The following is a 16210-nucleotide window of genomic DNA, read 5'->3' on the forward strand; positions in this document are numbered from 1 at the left end:
TCAGGAATGTCAGCTTTTATTTCCCTGTACAAGTGGAAAGTTGGTACAGAAAAGATAGGATTTCAATGTCTACATATCCTATGGGAACAAGAAACACTACAAGCTATCTTTCAGTAATTGGCCACGAAAATCACTAATAGCTTGCAATCTTTGTAGAGGAAGAGATTCTTAACTTTTGTTTGATGTAATGACCAAAAAAATACACTTAGGTCTGATAAAATTGGAATTTATCCTTAGAAACTTTGTTTCCCTGAACACTAACACTGTCAGAAAGTGGAAGAAATCAATTCTGCAAGGATCTCAATCTAGAGAACAAACAAAAGTTCATTCACACATCACATAAGCATTGAATCCTTGAGCAATTGGATGTCTCTAATGATTCAGATGTAGTTGAACATGTGTAAGCAGTAAAAGGATGTTTCTGTAAGCCCTTGGTCATAATTATCCACATGTACTATTGATTTTTCAAACTGAATGCAAATAGAAACAGTGAATCTGGGAAGAAGGGTTGTATTAAAGGTTTCTGAACATGAACCCATCACTGTAAAGCAAGCAATGGTCTCAGGGAAAGAGGATAAAATAGTATTAGAATAGCTGGGATACAAAGGAGGCAGGAAAGGAGAATCTTATTGATGGATGTTAAATTTAATGTAAAATAGAAGCCATACCAATTTGTTTTCTAGATGGAGAGTATGGGGAAATTATAAGAGCTAGTAGAGGTCTAAGTTCCTTTTGGAGATATGAGGATAAAATGGACTATAGTTCTTCATGACCTTCTTTATGCAGTGAGTAGTTTGAGCCAGAACAGTACTTTATTTATTTAAACATATCAGGATTTGGTCTCCTTTCTATATACTATACCTGAATCATCCTTATTCAGAAGCTGTCAAATCCTGGGATGTCCATAGAGGAAATACCAGGGAGAAGAAATCTAGTTGTGTCACAATTAGTTTGTAAGCTTTGTCATTTGATTTGTCTTATACCAATCAGAACTCTATCATGACAAAGGATGATGCTGACTTACCAGAGATCAGTGATCACCATTACTACCAATCTTGGCCTTCAGAGCAAGTTCACACTTGAGTTCCTTAGTGATACTGTTGCCCATACTGCCACTAACTCATTCATACTTTTGGTGAATATAGTGTACTTTGGGCCTTTCAAAGTTTTTTGTCTTCCCTGATACAGAAGATAGATGCATGGTTAATGCAGGTACCAATGAAAGGAGGTAAGGATATTTTTAGAGAAAAACATCTACTACCTTTCAAGACAGATTCATCTGTCAAGCCTGCTATGATCCAAAGTTATTGTATTAACAGAGAAAACATATTCAAAGACATGTATCTAAATATCCCCCTATGCCAGAGTTCCATATTTTTCTGCAGCTTTAGCATTATGAACCTTCTTTGGCTGAGCCTTCAAATGTTGGAAGCTCCATGACTGTAACAGTAAAACCTTTGGTCTACTTTAAATGTCTGCTCTTCCACTCGAGGAAGAATAACTACTTTGTAAGCTACCACAGATTTCCAGCTTTTGAACTTGTTGAAAGTTTTGCACCTTCAAATATGCAATATTTTTCTGGAAGGCATATCAGTACAAGTTACCCTGAATCAGCTGCCTCTGCCATCTTTGTAAAAATCACCACTATCCCATACCTTCCAAATGCCAATTGCCATTGTTCTGTGATCAGGGCCCAAGGTCACCAGGACCATCTACCATCAGGACATAGAGCTATTCACCAGTTCATGAGTGAATGAATCAATTCCAAATCCAAAATTTCTCTTAAAATTTCAGCTTACTCTTAACACCATTTGCACTAACTTGGCCAGCTGAAAGCAGGCATCAACATAGTTTTAGACATGTATTATAGTTTAGATCTAAGTGTTCCCCTGAACACCCATGTGCTCAGAGATGGTGAATCACCAATGGGCATGACCTGAAAGCATGTATTCATTGCCCAGTTCCTCTTCTCCAGGCTTCTTTGCTGCAGTGAAGTAAGCACCTTTCCTAAGTCATACCATCCCATGATGTCTTTCTGCCTTGGAGTCAGCCAATCCTTCTGAAACTGTGAGTCAAAATAAACTTCTCTTCCTTCAAACTGAGTGTGCTCAGGATGTTTTCCCACTGGAAGGAAAGTGACTAAGGGGAGCAGGAGACTACAAGAGGAACCTTCAGATCATAATTCAAATTTCATACCTATAGCAAGAAAGAGAAAGGACACTGAATAATAGTAATGGACGAGTCCTGCATGTTGCCAGAACAAGGCTTAGTGTTTCTGCCAAACTTGATCAGTGCCTTAAAGTAACTAGTAGGAAACATGTCTTGACACAAATGCATTGTTGGCTCCAGAAGGGACCAGCTGGGGACATCCATCAATTAGGTCTCCATAGCAAGCAATCTCACTGGTACATTTTCATGGCCAAGTGCCTACTCTAGGAAAGAGACCCATTAAGTAAGTCATTGAATATACTCTAATAAGTGTGAAAATATAAACTCCAATATCATTGCCCTATCCAAATTAAAATTTATCTGTACAGCACAGGCATTACTTGTTTTTTTAAGAATCATCTTCCAGAATTACTACCCTACTTGCATGCATTTGTGTTTGCAAGACAGATATGTCAGAAAACATTCCTTGTATGTCCTTTGCTGTGTCTTCTGCCTCCTGATTATAGTCTTTATTTTTCTATCTCAGAAATGCAATCATTTGTCAAAGCTGAAATTCAGAAATCAGCACTGTACAAGTCATGTAAACTAAAGAAGTTTCTCTTATTTTTCTCTATTTTCATTCATTCAGTGCCATTATTCACCTTCTATAACCAGACACTGCCAAACTGTGAGAATCCATAAAGCTGAGACCATGTAGTTATTGAAAATATAGAAGAAAAAAGCAACAAAAGATACTACTTTTATATCTTTTCCCCATCCACAGTTTACTGCAGATAATACATATCTTTTTAAAATGATGTGAGTGTATACTAAGAAGCACATCATATATATATATTCATCAAAATCCCTGCTGCATGAATAATAACCTCTATTTTCCTTAGGAAAAATTTCCCAAATTACTGATTCAACTTTGGATGCTGTTGTAAGATATTGCAAATCAGGAGCAGGCTTCATATTAGAATAACCTCAGGCAAGCAAAGAGGTAAAAATATTTCTGAAATCTTTCAACAGATACTCAAAGTAACTAGCTACAATTAAACCTCACCTCCAACAGGGCCATGCTGAAAACCAAAGAATAATCCACATTGGCGCATTGTGCAAGCAAGCTGGTGTTTTGACATTAATTGAAAAGAACACTGCATCTGCTAAAGTTCACATTTCTGAGACTGTCAATGCACTTACTGAGAATCCATTTGAGAATATCTTTCTGATGTGTGTTTAACCTGGGTCTCCAACCCCCAGGAAAGCCATGATCTCTTCATCTAGATCTAACACAGCAGGAGGCAAGACACTTAATAAACTGAACAAGACCTTAGAAAGACAGGAAGTCTTAAATTTGAATTCAATCCATGGCTCACTTGTTAAAGTCGTTGTCTTTCTCCGGGAAACCTCAGGCTGTTACAAATGACAAGCAGAAGTGCAAGCCAACCTCATCATATATAAATGTTTCCTACCTATTTGAGCAGAGTTGCTGATTTATGTGTTTCTCCTAAGGCAGACAATGACAGTAGCTGTCCTAAAAGCAGTCAAAGTAGCTGAGAGTATTTTAAATATTCTCACATAGAGATGATAAATACTTGAAGTGATGGATAATATATACATATATATTACCATACTATGTATGTATATATGCAATAATTATTTGCCAAAAAATAAATCTTTTTTAAAAAAATAGTTGGTGGCAGAGTGGCACATACCCAGGGTCCCAGGACTTGGGAGGCCAAGTCAGGAGGATTACCACAACTTCCAGCCTGGCCCAAAATCAGTTTAAAACAGCCTTAACCACAAAACAAGACCTTCTCAAGAATCAATCAATCAAGAGCAGCTGGATACATGTAAAAATGATGACAATAGTAAAAACTACAGGCAGAAGAGTAACAGCAAAATAAATAAATGTAAAACAAGTGAATCCAAAGAGTTTTAGACCCATAGTAATAACTAAAATTTTCCAAAGAGGTGTTTTTAAAGTTTTATGTCATTTTGTGTTTCAACAAATACGTGAAACAAGGTTTTCTCTAATTCATCATGTCTGCCTTCACAATACTGCAAGTGTCAGCTTACACAAATGACTTGGCTCATGTTTCTGTTTACTCTTTCTTTCTTTGTGTCCTTTTGGATATGTAACCCTTGAAGATAGCATTCTTGAATGATTTCTACTTTGTATGAAGAAAAGACAGTGTTTCTTACAACTCTCCTAGTAAAAGAATACAGGTACATTCTTAATTAAGTCTTTGAAACAATGTGGCTGAAACCAGCCTATTTTTCTTCCTATCACTGCATTAAAATAATAAATTTATGCTATGGTCTTAAGCCAGATATTTTGGCTTTATAGAATAACAGTAGATTCACAAGGGTTTTTCAAGTCAATTGTGTGCAAATAACCCATAGAATCTGGTATCTGTGAGCAATGTGTATACATGAACAATTAATGCTCCAACTCTGCAATTCGAATGTTAAAAAACTTTACTTCATTCTGTACTGTCAAGGTCAAAAGCAGAAATCAAATCCAAATAAAAATTGTTCTAAAATCCATATGCACCAAGGAACTCTAAAAGTCCCTAGGGAAAAAAGAACTCTTTCAAGTCTGACTTTGTATTTCCTCTCTGTTTCTAGCTGTTCAGAAATATACCCAAGCGATTCAATGCCATCATAGGCTACTCACCTTCTCATTTCTATTTTTCAAATAGTTTATACTATGAAATCACAAAGGCCCTGATTGTCATTCTCAAAAGACAGAATCATTCTACTACCACATCAAAGGCATTTGAATAGTTTCTCTGGTTATGCAGAAGGTTAAAGCTAAAATGTTAAAACTGTTGGATTACTATTTTGAAATGAAATAGCAATCATTTCAGAAATAGCTCAATCGGTACAGAATTGTACATGCATAGAAATCTACAGACTAGTTTTCTGTGCCCGGACTATACTCAGTATCTCTTATATTTGATTTATGTTTATTTTCTATGTGCAAATTTCCATCTGTCCCAGTTTTCCATTAGGAACAATAGCAGAGTCCTTCTGATGGAAATTTAACACCTGTTAATTCCCATAGGCTCTACCCATAGATAGTAATCCATTTGATTGAGTGACTGCCATAAATATCAGTGGTACTAAGTTCAACTTACGTACTGGGACTCTATTTTTATAAGAAGTTCACTTTTAATTTTAATGATTTTATGCAATGGGGCATAAGAATAGTGGCTAACAGATGTACATTTAGATTTTCTGGTAATGGAAGTATGGAAATTCCTCAACTTTAGTATCAGAGTGATTTGTTGAAATTTATACATTACCACAGTTGTAGAAGAATAAATACTACGTAGGTTAAAGACAGAGAGATTTTATCTCTTGCTTACAGGGGCACTTCATGTCTTAAGTATCTTGTATGTTTTATATACACCAAATGTGATACATATTTTTTAGTTTATCTTCCAACTGAATGTGTGTTAAACTATTTTCCCCAAACGTTTAAGGAGTTCCAACCATAGGACTCTAAATCAAACTCTGAAGTATAGCACTGCATTGCAAAAGCCTGATTCTGAAAATGCAAATTCCATTATTTTATGGACATACTTGAAACTATACTTATTTTCTCCAATTGTTCAGCACTAAGCCACGCTAATTGACTCCTGCAGAGGAATTTCTTTCAAAGCATTTACACAATTGCAGTAAATACTAATATTTCAAACAGTATTTTTTCAAAGGAATACCCATTGGCTGAGGACGTTTTATTAAATAAAACAATGGAAAATAATATACCTGTTATGGAGGGAGTGAAATACTGATTTTCAGTCTTTTCAATTTACATCCCCTTCTGCAAACAAATCCTCCGTATCTGTACTTATGGTAAAATCAGATTTCCAAATAAGTTACAATTTTGTAACGTGAGGACGTAAGCTTTCACCCTCCACACATTCCCTGCACCATTGCCCACGCCTCCTCCTTTCCCTGGAAGCCATGCCCCCAGAAATGAAATCCCAAATGTCATAACAGGAGTGAACATGTCCTATGTAGTAAATAGTAGACATCTACAAGCAGCAGTCATCTAAAAATTATCTATATAATATAAGCAAAGAGATTTATATAAATTCCCAGTTATTATGACAATCGCAAAAAATAGACCCATAAGAATGTATTAACAAGTACTTCTAAGATAACAATAGACAATATATTAACTAGTATTAATTTCCTACTTTTTTTGAAATTCTGTATTATTTCCATCTTTTGTTTTGTTATGCTTTTAAAATTAAAAAAAAAAAGAATATTAGAGACAGGGCACAGTAAAACATTACAGAGTAAAGCACCTGAATCCATTTCCTAAATCTTAGGTAGACATATTTCTTTCCTTTAATATGGCCATATTTTCCGAAAGAGATGAGCATAGTGTAAGAGTAAAGAGTGCACTGCCAACTAGAGTATTTTCTATGCCTTGAATTTTCCTCCTAGCTCTGATTACTACTTGGCTTCATAAATTTATTTGTTGGGTTGTTTTCTGTTTCTCTCCCACTAGAATATGAACTCCATGAAGACTTGATCTGTTTTTTCTATTTATTTCTCAGGACCTAAAATGATGTTTCTTGCTAAGCATTCAGTAAATGAACAGAGATTCCTCAATTTGCAAAGGGGTTATGTCCTGAAATGCCCCTCCAAGTGGAAAATATCTTAATTATAAGATGCATTACACACACTTAAAATACTGAACACTGTAGCTTAGCAACACAGTGCACTACAGAGCATAGTTCAGCTGCCTTTGTGGTCTTGTGGCCGACAGGCAGCTGCATCTGGCTGTGGTGCCCAGCACTGGGAGAGCATATGGTACTGCACACTGCTAGCCATGAAATGATCAGAGCTCAAAATCAGAAGTAGAGCTTCTATTGAATGCATATCACTTTTGCATTATTGTAAAACTGGAGAAATGTAAGTAGAATCATTGTAAGTTGGTACCTTTTGTATATGGAAAAAAAAATGAACCACAGACTCCAATAGTACAATGAATGCAATAACCAAATGGAAAAAAAAAATTAGGATGAGAAGGCCCAGCCTAGTAATTTTTCTGAAACAAACAAATATACCAAAGAATTATGTCTCAAACCTAAAGAAGTAAATAAAATTAAACTTTGAAGCTTCTAAAGCATAGATATCCATTATCCATTTTTAAACCACTGTCACCATTTTATATTAGTGAATATATTTACAATTCTGCATCCATTTATATAATCATAACTAGTGGAGAAACTATGCTTAAGACACTAGTCACAGCAATTTATCACTGAGGAATATGGAGCTCTTCACTTTAAGTATGCACATAAGCCTGTTTATCACATTAATTATTGCAATGTCTTTAGACTTCCAGGACTAAAGAAAAGAGCTAGGATTCTGGGAATTAGACTTGATTTGGCCAGTGAATGAGCTAGGAGACTGTCACCTGTTTCTCTATGCTCTGGGAAAAGTACCTGGTTGTTTCTCCACTGTGAAATCTCTGAATTTATTACCCAAAACTATGAGTTCTGGTGATTAATAGTTGTTGGTAATCAGAACCTTACACCAGCAGGCAACCCTCTGAGTATCCTATGTCAAGTCAACCAGGCCTCTTGGGCCAGAGACTCTTTTATCACTATGCCTTCATCTCTCTCTATCTTACGGCACCGTTTTTTGAACTGGGAATGGAACTTAGGATCTTATACACACTGGGAAAACACTTTACTATTCAGCTACATCCACTGTTCTTTAAAAAATAGTTTTCATTTTGAATCAACTCACTAAATTGCCTGGACTGCCCTTGAACTTGTGGTCCTCCTGACTCAGCATCTTAAGTAACTGTCTCTATTTGTTAGTAATTGTTTCATGCCCAGTTTCTATTTCATGGCTTCTTATGTAAATATTTCCAGTTTTTACTTTTCTTTTAGTACTAGCAATTGAACTTAGAACCTTGCACTTGTCAGACAGGTTTTGTGCTCCTGAACTTTATCCCTGGCCTAGATTTTTACTATCAAGTGAGAGTATGGACAGACATGGATAAAACCATTTTCCATTTTGTTTACTATCTCACACAAAAAATGAATAATTCTTCATACTTTATATTTTTCTTTTACATTTCAATGTGATTTAAAATTAGTATTAAGAAAATAAAATAATTAGTAATACCTATATATTGTTTCTTATCTTAATTTGATTTCACAATTTGATAAAATAGTTAACTTCATATAGTATTTTTAAAATATTCTAAAGTTATTTCTAGCACAATGCTTGGAAGAACTTTTTTTCCCTCAGTTATGTCTCCACTTAAACATCCAATTTAAGCACAACAGTACCCTAGCACTATCTTTTTTTAATGAAAAAAAATAAATAAAACTGGAGATACAGAATTCCAAAACAAGATAATAGAAAATTAACAATGGTTAATATATTGCAAATTGTTGTCTTCAAAGTAGTTGTTCAGATTGAAAAATATGGCATAAAAATGATCAAACAAGCAGTGAAAGCACAAACTGTTCTTTTTGATAAACTAACAGAGATTAGTAGAATCACTATCTATATTGGTATTTGCATCCTAATTTTTTAAAATCAATCAAGTTGAACTTTGTCCAATTGCTCTTCCATCTTTCTCCAAATTATGCCTTCTTTAATATTTCATTTTATCATCTAAGTTTATTACCTAGCATTAAATACAAGCTCACCCATAAGCACCTGTCATGGTCATCTCTCATGCCATGCCCTGCAGCACAGCTCCTGACTAACCACCGCCAGCAGTCTCAGGCCACATCAATGGCCCTACCATCCCCTGTCTGTCCAAGAGAATCCTCAATGTCATCAGACCCTAGCATTAACAGAGTTGGGTTCTTAACCCGTTAAGTGCTAAAACCTGTTAGAGATCCCGAATTTCCAGAGCAAATTCTTGAGGAAATGAGCCACTGTTTTTTTCAAGAAACAGGTTATGTAGATAGTGAGGTTTGTGGTAAGTCCACCTGCAGATAATGTTTGCACTGCTTAATTTAAAAAACACATTTTACAGGATTTATGTAAATTATATAGTTGTATAGAAACAACAGAATCTTTCATCCAAAGGCTCTAATTACACTACATAAATACATGGAATTTATACCGCTAAAATGAATTACCTCATCTTCCCAATGCTATACAGACAAAACATCTCCTTGTTAGGTGTGTTCCTTGACACTTTTGTTACCTTAGCAGTGAAAGCCAGGCCTGCCTACTGTATAAATATGCAACCTTGTTTATAAGTCTCCTGTCTTACAATACAGAAGAGCACCATTAATAAAATAAAATATTACTCCTGTTTTCACCAGAGAAGGTAAAAGGAAAAAAGCATTTTGTGATTCCTGACAAATAGACAGATAATAAACAGATGACTACCAACAAAGTATAATTACCTGGAGCACTATAATGATAGTAAGTCATTCTGGTGAGACCTTTTTCTCTTCGGTTGACCCCTGTGCAAGTGTATAAAACCACGTAAGAAGAAACACCTTAACATGATCCCCCACTCCTTCCCATCACCGCACTTCTATTGTCACTCTGTGTTGGTACTCAGGGGAGCAGCTTTCTAGCAGCAATGTGACATTTCTAAATAATACATCAAAACTGGGCTCATTTTTTCCCTTTGTTGTTGTTTCTCTGTGTCACCAACTTGAAATCCTATTTTCATGTTCATTTTGAATTTCCATAGTTATCATGGATGGCGAGGGCTGGGGAGGAAATAAAAAGCCCCATGAAAGTGAGATGTCATGTGCAAAGAATTGTTTGGGATCAACAGGCAAAGAAAGAACTGCAGTGAAAATTGAAGGTGGAAGAAAGATGCTCATTACCCCAACACAGAAATGTATGTCTTCCCCGGCCGTGCACAAGTCCACGGGGACCTGAGGGCCATCCATTGAGTGTGACACTGTGTTTTGTCACAGCTGTCGAGAAATGGCTGTAATATGGAACAATGCAGAGAATGGTGCCTGATAGATGGAAATAAAAAATACTGTGAAATAATTCTTGAAAAGCCAAGTCCCTTTGGGTATCACTTTGAATGCAATTTGCATTCCAATCTCTGTATTAGTCATTATTTTCCAATAGTTTCTTTTTTTAACTATATCATATTTACTTGACAAAAAATCATTTGACTATCTTTGGAACAAAGGTCTTCATAAATCTTTGAAATCACGCTGTTCTTCTTATATATGGTATTCTCTCAAGAATAGTGACACTGTCAGGAAATTGAGAATCTAATGAAATGCTCAAAGCAATAATTTTCTCTTTTTAACATATTGAATATTTTCCAGTAATTTTATTCCCATCAGGAAATCTGAAGTATAACCAAAATAATGATTTATTTTCCAAAAAAGTTTTATGTCAGCATTATTTAACACCAAACCTGCTTTCTGCTGTTAGTTTAAATCATATGTATATCAAGATCAATCCTCACAAAAACATAAGGAAGAGATAGTAAGAAAAAACCTGCTACTATTTGACAAAGCTAATTTTTCACAGCTACATCAGAAGTAGTGTCTGAAAAGCTCCTCTAGAAAATTAAAGGGCTTTTTTCTACCTTGAGTAAAGATCAATTTTGGTGCCTATTATCCTAATATTCCTTCATGTTCTCAGTGCTCATATGTCCAGTCGCCCTCAGACTGGGTACACACTGATCCTGACCCACTAAAAACATCACTTCTTTTCTTCTATGGCCATCAAAAGAGTTTTGATCTTTTTAACTGATTTAAAATCCAAACAACCAAACCTAATTTCAGTAATAGACTCACCTACTTGAATTTAGTATTTCAAGTGAAAGTAGTATTGGTGGGTAATTACCAATTTTAATAATCAGGTATTTTAATGTTACATGCACTGGATTTTAAATTCCTTGAAGGAGATTGTGCCTTGTACATCTTACAAAGAAAATACATGGATTAGTTCATTAATTTAATTTATAAGTTGGTCTGTATGTATAAGTCCATAAACTAAAAATATTTTTACCCTCTTCATATATCTGAGAGTATAATGGTAATTTCTAGGGCCCCAAGGAAATCATGTCATCAGTAAATGTTTAATTGATTCATGTTTCATGTTTAGTTTACTGATGAGTTTAAGATCTGGCTTCAGTAGGCATTTAGTCTATCACTAGCGAACCTGTCTACCTGTTTTGTAACTCAGTTTCCACCTCTATGAGCTGTGCATCATGTAAGTGTTCAGCTTTTTTACTTGGTATAGTAATTGAGATCATCTGAAAAATGAATACTTCCAATGATTATTGTTTTTAAATTTTATACTGATTTTTATTTTAGCTGTGACTTAAGTATTCTTGTTTTTAATATGTATGCCAATATACAATGAATTATTCCAATATAATCTTGTTCTGATTTTTTAAAATAAAAATGTACCAATTTATACAGCAAGACCAAACACTGAAATGTCACAAAGAAGGGAAACAAGTGACAAATTTTACAGGCTTCAAAATTCTTAAATAAAATAACTATATAGTATCTGAATCAGTTACTCTATTGCCATAATTTTTGTCCTCTTGAGAGCATACTAAATTTTCTATGATGCCAGAAAAATAATAAATATAGTAAACATATAGTGTGCTTTTAATATATATTAAATAAAAAGAATCACAGACAGTTGAATAAACTTCCCAAGACCACACAACTAATTAGGTCTGGAGCCAGTATTACAACTCTAGCAATCTTATCTAAGACACTCATTTTTTCATTATCATTCTTAAAGATTACTTTTTTTTGAAGGCATAGCTTCAGTTACCACCATGCTAAGGATGTCCTGCTGTACATTATTCATAAAATCACCCATGTATTTCCACTATCTCCAGAGAAAATTGGAGAATTGAAATTTCAAGGAAATATAGTTGCTCTCCACCTCCCTTATGCGATGTTCATTCTTCAAATTTTTAGTTATCTGTGGTTAACTAATCCAAAAACATTAAATGGAAAATTATAGCAATGACCAAGTCACAAGTTATAAATTATGCATCACTCTGGGTAATGTGATGCAATCCTATGATCTCATACTGCTTCCTTGTCCAGTCATCCCTCGTCCAGTGTATTCTCATAGTATACTCTATCTGCTCCTTAATAACTTTGTAGCCCTCAGTCTTGGTTACTTTTCTCTCCTTGCTAAGACAAAAAAAAACCTGAAGCCCAAAATTAAGGAAGGGAAGGTTCATTTAACTTATAGTTTGTGGAGGTTTCAGTAAATACTCAGTTGGCTCCAAAGCAGGATGGCATGGATGAGGGGAAACCATTCATGGTAGCTGTGGTAGATACCAAAAATGACACAAGCAAAAGGGCAAAGTGGGGCACACACCACTTTTGCTCCCTTGTATTGTAAGTAGGCTACCGTCCTTTAGTGACTGTAGCATTCACACCATCTCTGCACCCTCCTCTTGCACAGGCTAAGGATGTTTACACAGAAAGGAGGTTGTCCACCTGCTGAATCATGCAGTTACACCTTTGAGCTTCTAAAATTGACACAATAGAGAGCTAACTGTCCTTTACATTCCAGGATAGAGAGCTACTGAATTACTTAGTTAAGCTTCTAGACCTCTCGAGTTGACGCAGCATATCAACCATAATATCACCTCAGTAATCAAATCCACTTCAGCAGTGTCACAGTACTTATGTTCAAATAGCGATTATTTTTCTTAACAATGGCACCAAAACATAATGTAGTGCTGCTCTGACTTCATAGATGAAAAGGAAGCTGTAAAGTGCTTCCAATAAATAAAAAGGTGAAAGTTTTTCAATTCACAAGCAAAGGAAAAAATATCATATGCTGATGTTGCTAACATCTATGACAAATTATTGTTAATCTTTTACTGTGCCTAACTTACAAATTAAAATGTCTCCTAAGCATGTGTATATAGGGAAAGGATAACGTATGTAGGGTTCAGCACTATCTATGATATTCGGCATCCACTGGGATTCTCAGAACATATCCCCCATATATGAGGAGAGACTATGGTACAGGCAACTTTGCTGATAAAAATTGCATTTGAATTCTGAAAACACTGACCCATTCCAATCTCTCTGGAAAATATTCAGCACAAAATACATTTGGACATATAATAACTGTCTTAGAGACCTTTCTCATTATTGAAACAAAATACCTGACACCCAAAGTTAAGGGAGGAAAAGTTTATTTAACTCTTAGTTTGTAGAAGTTTCAGTACATAATTGGCTGGTTCCAAGGCAGGGTGAGTTGGCAGAGAGCAGTTTATGGTGGGAAGATTGTAGAAAAGCCTCTTTCTGTCTTTTATCTTACTCAGACTATTGGGATTAGGCTCATGTCAAACTAATCAGAGAACTGGTTTAGTAATCACACACACACACACTTTAATCCCAGTATCATACACTGTAGATTCAGCCACCTCTGAAAATCAATGAGATCACATGTGACTTTGGGGAATCATCTAGACACAAACCGTAACAGTACTGTAAATATCTTCCTATAAATTCATTTTAAGACTTGCTTATATCAGAGAAAACATCAAACTCAGAAACAGCTACCACATAACTAGTACTAATAGGTAATGAAATGTTCCTATTGCAACTCTTTAAAATGAAAATGGAAATGTCAGTGTTATAGCAACTCAGATTAGGGGGCAAACATTATTAGCCATGAAAATACAATATCACTATGAGGATTTTCACTCTCATATTGCTGCTCTGTTAATACAAGGCAGATATATCAGCTCATTTTTGGTCAGGTAAAAACTGGAAGGAAGCTTGAACTTAAGCAAAGGAGAAGACTCAAAATTGTAGTTTCCATAGAAATAGTAATTTATGTCCCTTCACATACACATAGCGTTTCAGGTGAGTACAGAATTCTCTGTGGCGTTGGAATGATTCTTGATGTGATATAACAGTTATTATAAAGAGAGAATGGCAAAGTGTGAAACCTGGGGAGCTTCCAAGATTCTGAATGTTTTTTTCAATTGTCATTTTTACTTCAAAGTAAACTTTGGTTTATAATAGCAGCCCTAAGAAATAAAGAATAAAATGAAATCTTTGATTCAGCCCCAACTGCAGGAAGCAGAATGTGCACATTTTGCATATGAGCCTCTGTATGTTTTCAACCATCACCATATGAGTGTACCAGAAAATATTTTTTTGTATCACAGGCCAAGAAAAGATTAAAGACTTTCTTTAACATCAATTCTAAAAACCATGGTATTTTAATAGATTTATTATTATTTAGGTATAGTAAGTCCAGTAGATCAGAAGATAATTGCCAATGAAAAGATAATTTATTTTGCTCATAGTTCCCAGAGACCGAGTACATATTGTGTGACTGGGACTGAGAGGGGCACTTAAATTAAGGTAGTTGATCAGGGTCACAAGCCAGAGGGAGGAGGGCCCCCTTTCCACTTGCATTGTAGTTTCTGTGGAAAGGAAAGGTGCTTCAGGGTAAGAAGGCTGAGGATTGGCTGGCTTGAACAATCTCCATGGACTCAGAGGCAGAGGTGCTGTTCCTAGCAGCTTAGTACCTGGGTTTGAAGTGAATAGGCAAGCAGATAGTGACCCAAAGTGAGGACATTCAGTAAGAGAGGTGGTTGGGATGTAGACTTAACAAACTACTTGTGAAGAGAAACTGACTATCCGCTGGCCAGATCCCAGGGTCAAAACAGTATATAAAAGCCTATATTTCCTGGCATGGCGTCACACACCTGCAATCCCAGAACTCTAGAGGCTGAGGAAAGAATGGCAAGTTAGAGCACAGCCGGGGCAATTTAGTGACCTGGTAATACCATATCTCAAAAAAATTTAAAAACTGAAAAATATCTAGGGGTATAGCCCAGTGTGAAGGTCCTGGGTTCGGTGCTCAGAAATAGGGTGGAATGGACCCTATAGTACACTTAGTTTAATAGAGTCAGAGACAAGCAGTCCAGTTCATCACAGTTCCTAAGGAAAGCACAGATTCATTTTTTTAAAATGAAAGAAAAATAAATTTTAGAATCCAGCCTATAGATTCTCCCTTAAAAACATTATCATCAAATCACCAAATATTACAGAAAATATTCTTTCCTTCTCCAAAAAGGTACATATTTTGATATGCTGCCAATCTCATTGATTTTATTTTAGTATTTTACATGAACTAACTTGATATGTGTGATATACATTTAGGCTACTTGTGATCCACATATGCAGTGAATATTCAAAAAATTATTTAATTTTCAAAAAATTATTACGGTAAAATAGATTGCAATAACCCCCTCAAAACGTTCCCCTTTCTTCAAACACACTCATTGCGTCATTCTTGCCAATTTTTCTTTTTTTAAAGACATAATTTCGTATTTTTTTACCATGTTTGTGGTGCATAATAAGTACATGGGAGCTGGCATCCCCATCTTATCCTAGTTCACCTAAACTGTCCCTCACTCTCCTGTCTCCAGATCCTTTTTTCTATCTGTAAAAAGTCTATTTCTCTGTTTCCTATTCTTTATCCCTTTTTTTTCTTTAAATTATTTATGCCTTGGGTTTCTCAGATGAGAGAAATCATGATACTTAATATTTTGTGTCTGGCTTATTTCACTTAGCGTTGTCTTGAGGTGAATTTATTTTCCTGCAAATGATTCAAATTAATCTTTCTTTATGGATGAGTTGTACTCCACTGTGTATACAATACCATATTTTCTTCATCTCGTTACCTGTTGATGGGCATACATGTCAGTGCCACCAGTTAGCTACTGAGTCATGCTGCCATAAAATGCATGCACATATATAACAATGTCTTTAACTCTTTTGAGATGATACCACATAAGGTACAACTGAGTAGAAGGGAGTTACTACTTTTAATTATTTGAGAAATCTTCACACTGATTGCAGGTGGTTATACTAGTTCACATTCTCACAAACACTGTAGCAATTTCCTCCCTCCCAGCCACCTCACCAGCATTTATTATTATTTGCTTTCCTGATGATAGTCATTATTTCTCATACAAAGTGAAATCTCAGTGTTTTTTTAATTTTAATTTATCTAATGGCCAGAGATATTGATGACTTTTTCCAAGTACTTTTTGGCT

This window comes from Cavia porcellus, unplaced genomic scaffold (assembly GCF_034190915.1).
Source record: "Cavia porcellus strain 051 isolate PalLab524CR breed Dunkin Hartley unplaced genomic scaffold, mCavPor4.1 scaffold_20, whole genome shotgun sequence".
In the NCBI taxonomy this organism is placed as follows: Eukaryota; Metazoa; Chordata; class Mammalia; order Rodentia; family Caviidae; genus Cavia; species Cavia porcellus.